Source organism: Cryptomeria japonica, chromosome 2 (genome assembly GCF_030272615.1).
Source record: "Cryptomeria japonica chromosome 2, Sugi_1.0, whole genome shotgun sequence".
Classification (NCBI taxonomy): domain Eukaryota; kingdom Viridiplantae; phylum Streptophyta; class Pinopsida; order Cupressales; family Cupressaceae; genus Cryptomeria; species Cryptomeria japonica.
In genome coordinates, this window is record NC_081406.1 from 636,326,764 (window position 1) to 636,334,924 (window position 8,161).

Below are 8,161 nucleotides of genomic sequence, written 5' to 3' on the forward strand. Positions count from 1 at the left end.
CAGCAATATAATTACGAACAGAATATGCAGAGCTTCCTTCGCAACCTTTGCTGATTGGCACAAACCAAAGAAACAAATGAACAGCAGACCTGAGTGTGAGAAACAACAAAGAACGGCAAAACCTAGCGATCAATGCGCATAAATAACATTCAATGTCCGCACGCCTCAAACAACTCCTCGCAGATTGCATTTAATAAAGTATTTATTGCACTTGCGAAATTCCACATTTTAAACAACTTATTTAAATCACGGTTAATGTGCCAAATACGGCCACCGCAAAACGTATTTGACGTGCAGCCACCTTGCAAGTCGCACAGCCAAAATAAAGCCTATTTAAATCATGATTAATGTGCCAAATATAGGCACCACAAAACCCATTCAACGTGCAGAATAATGAATAATGCTCACCGTGAATAAAGCTCACCGTAAAAAAAATTCGTGTTGCCGCCAAAACGAAACCTCCGGGACACTGACAATTTTATGGGCATAAATGCCCCACGGAAAGCCTATCAACTTAGTTATCTGATTTATCCATATTATGTCTCGGGACATTTGAGGCGACAAGGGCTGGGGGGAATTCATATTTCCCTCATCAACTATACCAACCAGGCTATGATCAACAATTTCTATTTGCTCCACCATGTCAGCTTTCAAGGCATTAGTGAATTCAAGCAGATCATTAAGGGCTTCTTTATTTAAAGAGATGGAGTCTCTATCCAAATTATTGTTGACTTGCACAAAATTAGAGGGGCAACTGATAACTCTATGAACTGGATGCTCGCTGAACTTAAGTTGCTAGGCTTATGAGTAAAGGTAGGACAGGCATTTGTTGAAGAGGGCTTATGCTTCTCTGGACTCTTCGAGGCGAATGATGGCTGAGTCATATTATGTTTTTTTTTATTTGGAGCTAGAAAACGTCGGCGAAGAGGAATGACTGGAAGAGGTGGAGGAGGAGGAACCTGCTGTATTGCTTTGAATGTTTAAGGGTGATTTTGGAGTACGGTTGGAGCATGTCCTATTGGCCATCACTGGCCTTTGGATGGTTGTCTCTTTGGGCTGATGTGGGGAATTTTGGTTAACTACAACAACCTTGGTTGAATTTGGATTATGATCCACCAAAGCAGGGAAGGGTTTAGGATTAGACGGTTTGGGATTTCCACCCAAGGTATTTTTTCCATGGTTAACTTTAGAAGCCCTCTGTAGAGACGACGGTTGTCCCCTAGATGAAATGATATCTGATAAATCAATAAGACCATTGAAGATAGCAGGGTGGATGGTCCAAGTTCCAATGGGAGTGATCAACTCAACAGGATCCAATATTGGGCAGTCACTATTAAATTCCAAGAGAAATTTAACATCTTTATCAAGATTATATTTACGAATTCCTTATATAGGTAAACAATACCCTAATGACGAAGCAATCACATTCACCGCCTCCGTGAACTAAAATTCCACCTGCAGTGGACCGATATTGACCAAACTGAAAAATAACTTAGGTTTAAACAGTTTTGAATTGAAATTGGGGATCCAATCGAAGCGGTGAAAAACATGTCCACTGAGTAGAAGTACATCATCTTCTAAAATTTCCTGCTTTAGTTTAGAATCTATACATGTAATTAAAAAGAAATTATATCCAAGGTTAAAAACACTTACCTTATTTTGAAACCTGATTTTCCACCACTCCTTCAATTCAAGAAAAGTGGCACCATTGCCCAATTAATGGGTAATAATAACTTTGTTTTGATAAAAGTCCAAATGGGAGCGGAGTAGCTCCGGATCCAAATTAACCTACTTAGTTAAGGGTTTTTTCACAGTCGGAAGGGAAGCAGAAGGAGGGGCGGCAACGGGATTAGGCATGGCCCTGATAGGGTTATTCGATGGCAGAGGGGTGGAAGGAGCATTGGTGTTAGATTTTGATGGGCGGGGATGTATGGGTTTATTTTATTTGCCTTTTGAAGGGAAGAGGGGTTTAACACTAGCCGAGGAGAGCCAACGATCATTGAGGGTTTTTCTATATTCCCTTGCAGCCTTGACAAAGCCACGACCACTAGGAGGCAGATTGTTTGGGTTTGGAAAGCAGGCATATTTTGTCCCCAAGAGGATAGAATAAATAGAGGAATGCAGAGGCACTGCATTGGCGCCAGTAGGCCAACACCTAGACCGTAATCTACGCTTGGCATTCTTGCCCAATACCAGTTGTCATCCATTGTCCCCATTCCCCGTCGAGGAAGAAGCCACATCCGTCGAGAACTTAGTAATACGCATATTCTCGAGTCAGAAATATATGCCACAGAACATTAGAGAATAAAGTTCACAAAATTTGCTAAACACCGAGATTTGCAGATTAAAATGACTATTTTTTAACCCATATCTTATTCCAATTATTACTTACATTTTTAATAATTTAAAATTTTTTTTATTTTTTAAACAATTATTTATGAATATTTTAATTTTAATGTTATAAAATATCTTAATTTTATTTTTTTTAGGTGTTTGTTTTTAATTTATTTTTTTAATAATTTTTATATTAGATTTTATTATGTGTAAAAATTAATTTAATGTACAAGCATCTTCAACAATTTTAAATTGTATTGATTTTTTAAATAATTTATTTACTAGCATACCTATATTTTTAGAAATCTAAATGAAGTAGTGTAATGTCCCCTTCTCAGGCGTGATGTTTCAGTTGACCGATGACCTATTTCGAAGACCCGTAGGCTACTCAATGGGTGAAATTAGGGTTTCCAGTTTTGGAGGTTGTTGTTGCTTGTGAATTAGAGTTTGGATCGCGGATTCTTTCTGGGTTTTCAGAGGGCTTCGCAGTGGTATGTCCAGCTTTGCGTTCGGAGCACTTTTTGGAATTTACTATTTTTAGTAAATTCTATTTCTGGCAGTGGTCCTGATTATTTCGGCACAATTGGTTCTCTTCTTCAGTTGGTTCAGTTGGCTTCATCACTTTTGGCCTTGGGATGTTTTTGGAGAGATAAGTTCATTTCATTTAAATAATGTTATGTTTTAATGTTATATTTTAAAGTTGACCCCTTGGCCTAGCTTCATCACTACAAGTTGTTTTAAAAGGTGGTCTTCAAGGGTGGACGCATCATGGAAGGGATTTAATATTTCCTAAGGTCTAAAATCTTGCTTATGAAAAGGGGTGCCAACTTTATGAAGAAAAGTGAATTAAAATAAAGGTTAATTAAAGCTTTTAAAAGTGGCGCCATCTCTTGGAGGAAAATTCAAATGTGAAATTAGGGCGCACTTTCTAGAAGCCTCTAGAGATTCCTTGTTAAGCTTATAAATGGAGGCCTCTTCCCTTCATTTGGGATCTTATGTCTATTGTAATGTTACTCTATCGGAATGGTATTGGGGTTGCTTCGAGGAATGAATGCCTCCTAGCCTTGGCATTGCTTCTTGCTTGAAAGATAGCAACTAGTGGTGATTTAGTGTAGTTGTGAGAGTTTGTAGTGGGGATTGCATTGTAGCTTGAGTTGTGCTTGAAGTTCAGTTATTTGCATTTCATTTCATTTTTGGGAGTCACAGTTAGCAGGGCAAATTTGTAGTTTCACTCATATATTTCAAAATAAAAACATATTCATTCTGGGTATTGCATATTTCCTCTTGTTTTGGCTAGGCGCTCCTTTGTGCAAATTTGCAGATTCTAATATGAAGTGTTTTATTTTATAGAGAAGAATCGTCATTCTTGCCTGATGTCACTGTTGGGAATTACCTCGGGGTTCGTGATAAATAATCTGTTGGGTTAATGTCTGATTTCTTGGTATTGGTTGGGTCGCCTCCTTCATAGGAAGTCATTGCTTTTGGTTTTGGGTCATTCGTACTAGTATTGAGAGAGTAATGAGCATTTTAGTGATTCCATGTGTTGTCGATTAAGCATTTCACGTGCAGGGCTATCATAAATCAGAATATTAAGATTGATCCTTGAGTAGAATTTCTTGGACTTATCATTTTTGTTAAGCCCGGGAGAGCCTTCTATATTGTTACAACATTGTATAGTCTTAATCCTATGATCTTGGCAAGCATTTACTATCATATTGTAAGCTGAACAATAGTACTGGCAGCATTTTTTCTCATTTTCATTTCACGCTTGTTATTTACATTTGTAGGCACCTAAAATTGTCATGTCTAATTAAATAAATATTTTATTTATTTAATTATCTAAGCTTAATTCTTCTATTAATTAAATAAATCTTTATTTATTTAATTAATTTATTTATCCTCTTCTAGCCTTATTTCTCATTTAAATAAATACATTTATTTATTTAAATTGTCCTTTTCCTAAATTAAATAAATATCTTATTTATTTAATTATCCCACTTCTTCTATTTATTAAATAAATCTTTATTTATTTAATTAATTAATTAACCTTTTCTACCCATGACACATGTCATTCATCTCTTAATTCATACACTACCTACCCCTCTTATTATTTTATTATTTCTTTTACCTACCCTCTAATCATAGCCGACCTCCTTTTACACCTCTCAATCTTATCCCTCCATTTCTTATTGTGTCTTCTATATAAGGAGATGCTTCCTTCATTATCAAACCCTAATCAATCATTCTAATCATCTTTTATGCACTTGACTACATTACGATCCTACTTGCAACCACATTCTGTTCTTTGTTGAGCTCTTATGCACATAAAATCTGAGAGCAAATATATCAAGCAAGATCAATGGAGATAGGAAGAATGGAGATCCAAACCCTATTGGACATGTGATGGTATAATCTTTGTGATTTCGTTTGATTTGCATTGTCTTAGGTAATCTTCATATGTTATGGTGGATCTTTGTTGTTGTTAAGCTAGGGTTTTGTGGTTGAATTCATTTAGCCTTTCAATATCGTTATTATTGTTATCCATTTTCACCATATACATTTTGGCACGCCCAGTGGGTCTCTTGTCCCTTTTATATTTAACATTTTTGTTGCAGATCTTGTGTTTTGAAGTTGCAGATCTGACGTTTTCGACAGCATTTTGATATTCCCACGTCTGCGCACTTTCGGATCGCGTTTTTGATTTTCTAGCGCGTCTGCGACATCTCGAATCGTGTCTATGTTATTGGCAGTATTTTATTTTGCAGGTTCCGGGAAAGCGCGTTTGTGTTATTAAGTCGCGTCTACGGTGTTTTAAGCTGCGTCTGTGTTCAGAAGTCGCGTCTGCATTCTGGAGCCACGTCTGTGTCTCACAGAACCGCATCTGCGACAGGAAGTCGCGTCTGTGTTGAGGGTAATCGCGTCCGTGTTCACTGATTTTGAATTTTGAGTTATTGATTCAGTTTTGGATTTTGCATTTAGGGTTTCACATCTGGTTTATTTGGAGCTAACATTTTTAGATCTAGCTAACGAAATTGGTGCAACTTGTCTTGAAGGCAAAATCGTTTTGTTGAAGGCCCCTATTTTCACAAAGTCTTTTGGGATTTAAAATTTACCTAACTTGTGTGCTTGCAGGAAGGGGTGATCATTTCAAACAATCCAAACTACTAACAACTTTTTGTTGCAGGTCCTTGGCAAGGGTTTTTGGATTTTTATTGTGTGCCTTGTTTTCATAGACTAGCAAACACTTCAATTGGTGCACTAAAATTGAATCATTGTCTTTTGTGTCTTGAGCAATAGGCTCTTTTTGTTTAATCTTTAGAGGGCCTATCTTCCCGTGTGGTCATTAGGACTACTAGTGAGAAGAGAACGACCCAAGTGGTAGCGAGGAAAACCCACCTCTTCCGAACCACTATAAACAACTGTATTCATGGTGAAAACTATGGATAATGTGTGCCGATTAGTTCATACCGACACTATGTCTCCCCATAAACCCGTTTGATCAAATTTATTTGATCATTTGTAGGGCGTAACCCCTACCGGCTGGGAGCCTTCTGTATTTACAAAGCTAAAAGTGCTGCATGTATGGCCACATGAGCGGATGCCTTTACTAGCACCTTTTTGTTTTAGAAGCCCAAATCCTTTTAGTTGTTGGGGCAGGAGGTCGGACCTCTGGTAGTGGCCCACACACATACGGTTCTTAGTAGAGATGTGAAGTTCGGCACGGGGAGTTTTCATGGGGACTGATGCTTGGCTGACCCGAGAAGTGAGTGTCGAGGGTGGAGCCAGTGAGGTCAAGCATCTAAGTATCCACTCTGAATAGCATAGCCTCGGGGGTAAAACCCCATGTGGGATCAACAACTATTGTCTTGGCCAGCCATAAGAATTGTGCTTGACTTATTTTAAACATTCAAAACATTCAAGACCAAACAACAAAACATTGTGTCTTTTGTGTCTTCAAGTGTATGCAAAACATTTTCACATCAAACAACACACTTTTTATTGGAGTCATTTTGGAGTCTAGACACTTGCAAACATTAGGTCTTCATCAACACTGTGTCCTCTTGTCATGAAAAATAGTCGAACAGTCAGATTTGGTCACAACAAAACAACTTCACAGATTGGAAAAGATTGCACAAATTTTGTAGAAACGCGTCTGTGTCTGACATAATAGCGTCTGTGTTGTATAACCGCGTCTGTGAAGGGCAGAAATGCGTCTGTGTTTACAGAATCAACATTACACTTTGCAAAAAATTTCAGAAGCACGTCTGTGTTGATCAAAGCCACGTTTGTGTCAGGAAACCGCGTCTGTGAAGTATACAGGCGCGTCTGTGTTCAGAATTGAAAAACTGTTACAGTCCAGCAAACAAACACAATCAATTTCAGAATTCTTGAGCTTCCTAGGTCATTTTTCTAGGGTTTCATTTAGCAGTCAACCTGTCCTTGGGTCTCACAAAGTCCATCATTGCTTCACATCTCACTTTACATTCACAATTGTCTAAACTTGAGTCAAAAGGTCACTTGCTTGTCCTCATCATACTTTGTCAACACACTACATACAACAACACTTTGCTAGGTGGTCCCTCATCAAGGTTTCTTACCTTTGGGTCTCATTTGGTCTTACTTAGAGTCAAGGTTAACTTACCTCATCAAGAGAAACTATCCTCTCTTTGGAAGTCACACCTACTCTACTACATACATACTTGGTCTTACACTTTGGACATTGCAAGTACACCTCAGATTCATTTACATTCCATCCAACTCTTGGTCTTCCATACTTTTTCCATTTTCATCTAGTCTCACACATCTCGGTCAATACCTAGTTCATGGTTGAAACCCATCTTCAAAAATCTAGGAGAGAAACTAAAGAGGCTCAAGAGTCCGCAAACATGAGTTCTTATGAGTATGACAATGATATCTTTTTCAATTCTGATCATACTACATTACCTGACATGGATGCCTATAGAAACATTCCAAATGTTGAGAACATGGACACTACAAACAACAATGATACACACAATGACAATATGGACAACTTTTCCATACATTCAGCAGATGTGGAAGAATCCATTATGAATCCCTATTTCAATCGATTGGTTGAGGAAATAATGAGGAGGGATAGACAATACTTCTTACAAATGATGGCACAAAGTGGAGCCAAGTTACCTCATGATTTTAACATGTCTCAAATAATGGAAAATCGACCTTTGCAACAACCTCACTCCAACATGGATCAAAGAAGGCCTAATAGTGGAGGCAATAGAGGACCACATATGGTACCTGAATCACCATCATCTTTGTTTCAAAAACCAAAAGTCCCATACACACATGGTCAAGCATATGATACTCACCTTCGCAGACCATTATGGAAGTCTTATGCAGAGAAATATGCTCAATCACATATCAATGCTAAGGATCAACCACCAAAGCAATTGGATATTCAAAGGCATGCTCAAAATTTGGACACAAGGAAACCCCGTGTCAAATTTGGGGGCAACACATTAGAACATGACATGCCTGTAGAGTATGGTATACATGGACAAAATAGATATTCCATTCCTCAACATGACTCTATACCAAGTGGTCCATATATGCAGCATCACTATAGACCTCCTCCATATGAACATGTGTATGATCAATATCATCCATATATGCAACATGCTCCTCCTCCAATTGGTGCCTCAAGCATGGGGTATGGTCCAAGAAGTCGATCTCCACCTAAGAGCAATTTGGAACAACAAACCAGGGACTTACAAAAGAAAATGGAGGACATAAATACACCAAAGCCAACATACACAATGAGAGACATATGTCCCTATCCATTTGACAA